This window comes from Suricata suricatta, chromosome 13 (genome assembly GCF_006229205.1).
Source record: "Suricata suricatta isolate VVHF042 chromosome 13, meerkat_22Aug2017_6uvM2_HiC, whole genome shotgun sequence".
Lineage (NCBI taxonomy): Eukaryota > Metazoa > Chordata > Mammalia > Carnivora > Herpestidae > Suricata > Suricata suricatta.
In genome coordinates, this window is record NC_043712.1 from 85,077,109 (window position 1) to 85,079,397 (window position 2,289).

A 2,289-nucleotide genomic window follows, 5' to 3' on the forward strand; every position below is an offset into this window, starting at 1 on the left:
AGAGAAGAGAGAATCTACTACAGAGAGGAATCCACAGGCAGTAATTTCATTTGCTTCTAATGGTAAATCAACTAAACTGTGAGCAAGAGATCTGGATTCTGCAGGCACCTGTGTGGCTCAGTCGGGCAAGCATCGGGTTTTGGCTCAGGTCATGATCTCATAGTTTGTGAGTTCAGGTCCCACATCAGGTGAGCTTGAGTCCTGCACTGGATGAGCTCTGGCCCCACATTGGGTAAGATCAGGCGCCGCTTTGTGTGAGCCCCACTTCTCTCTCTCTCTCTTTCTCTCTCTGCCTGTCTTTCTCTCTGTCTCTCTGCCCCTCATAAGATTCTCTCTCTCTCTCTCTCTCTCTCTCTCTGCCCCTCCTAAGATTCTCTCTCTTTCTCTCTGCCCCTCACTCACTTGCACCCTCTCTCTCAAAAAAAAAAAAAAGGAAAAGAGAGATCTGGGATTTGCTAACATGCTGCTAGAAAAGCAAGGTCCCCAAAGCCCCATTTTATTAAAAAGATTACAATAGGTATCAGTGAAAAGAGCCATCGCCTTTAGAAAGCTCATCAGAATGAGCAAAGAAACAGGCCGCCCACAGTCAATGCCCGACTGTCCTGTCTCTTCAGATCTAGGGGAGGACGAGGGGGACTCTGAAGAGATTATTTGCTCATAAGCTTTAGAGCTACTGAAAGCAGCAGCTCCTACAGAAAAAAGAATCCTGAGAATAAGAAGAGGTGATGACAAAACCATGAATTCACCTAGAGGGGTGCAGTCAGAAACAAAGCAGAATGTGCTAGATTGTGGAAGTGAGGCCCCCTGACAGCTCAGGGCCTGGGCTTTGCTGAGAAAGCTCCCAGGCAGCCCAGGCGGGGCTCATTTGATCTGGTTTGCAGGAGCCCTTCAGTCGTTTCCCTGGGAGTGCGGCTCCCACCAGGCGAGAGCCCCCTGGCCGGGGCTCAGCCTCAGCCGCCGTTGCTCTTCCTGGGACTGTGAGGTGCTCTGTGGCAGGAGGAAGGCGCGGGACCTGCAGGGAGTTCACAGCTGCGGTTCTGATGGTCCCCAGCCAGCACATGCCGAATCCCACCTTGGAGCTGTGAGAGAGAGTCCTCTGAGCAGCCCAGCGGTGCCCTGCGCGCCCAGCCCGACTCTGCCTTCTTATGTCATCCTCTTCTCGCTCAAGCCGGTTTCTGAGTGTGTAAGTGTGGTTGGGCGGTAAAGGGAACTGAGAGTCCTGACTACTGTATGTGATCATGTGACTTCAGGATAAAACGTTATTCAAAACAAAACCTAAGTTAAACAGAGAGAGAGAGAGAGGAAAGCGGGGTAAGTTACCAAATTCCCATTTCTCTCTTCCCACATGTTAATCCCAGACCTCCTGGCCTCCAGCTAGTGTGGCAAGAATCAGAAAGTGCGTGGACAGCATTTTGGGCCAGGACATTTCACCTAAGGGGCTTTCTGGTCCTGTCATCTAGGAAGGACTTCATGATGAGATGATGTGTAATCACCCCCAAAAAGAAGAGATAAGGCCTTTCTGGTACATCCCCACCACAAAGCGCTGATAACTGCCCAAGAATCTATGGGCTGGACTCGAGGCAAGGATTGAATAAATGCAAAATTTCCTCTTTTTAAGGCAATAAAAAATGCTGACTTGATGTACTATTCCCTGTGTCATTTCCAGAAGGAACACAGACTAGATAATGTCTCTTTTTTTTCCTAAAAAAACTAAGCCGGGTGGCGTATGTTATTATTAACAAAAAAAATCACATGTCATTTTGGAAAAAATTGGAAATCATAAAAGAAGTCAAAAAGGAGAGGTCCCTCCAAATGCCACCAACCAGCACAATCTTCCTTGTATCCTGCCATCGCTTTTCAGAAGTCATAGAGAAAAATCAGCATATGAAGAGCTATGTTCATATATTCACTAAGCAAATCATGTGTTGGCGGGATGTGTAAGCGCAGTAATCCGGAAGTGTTAAACATTAAATTCAAGCATGAAAACTGTATGTGACCGCTGATCATTACTTTCAGTGGATGACAGTATAAATTTCCTCATCTGTAACATGACTTCTTGTTTTAAAACAGATTGGAAAGGTTTGGACATGTTTGTGTGCTGTCTCTACGTTTTGAACGAAAGCAGAAAGCACCTTCTCAGATACTAAGGTATCTTTGAAGGTTGAAATGCGCACGCACACGCACTCACACACACACAGAAAGAAAAAGAAGGAAGGAAGGAAGGGAAGAAGGGGAGGGGAAGAGAGGGAAGGAGAGGGGAGTAAAATCCATTCAGGAAAACTAGAGTAA

The 2,289-nt window shown here is 47.0% G+C and overlaps 1 long non-coding RNA gene across 1 annotated transcript; it reads left to right on the forward strand.

Annotated features, from left to right (window-relative positions):
• Nucleotides 1-399: 399 nt before the first annotated feature.
• On the forward strand, nt 400-1,640 carry LOC115276885. The gene is made up of 2 exons (XR_003902119.1): nt 400-1,183; nt 1,359-1,640. It is a non-coding gene; the product is annotated as an uncharacterized LOC115276885 (long non-coding RNA).
• Nucleotides 1,641-2,289: the final 649 nt, after the last annotated feature.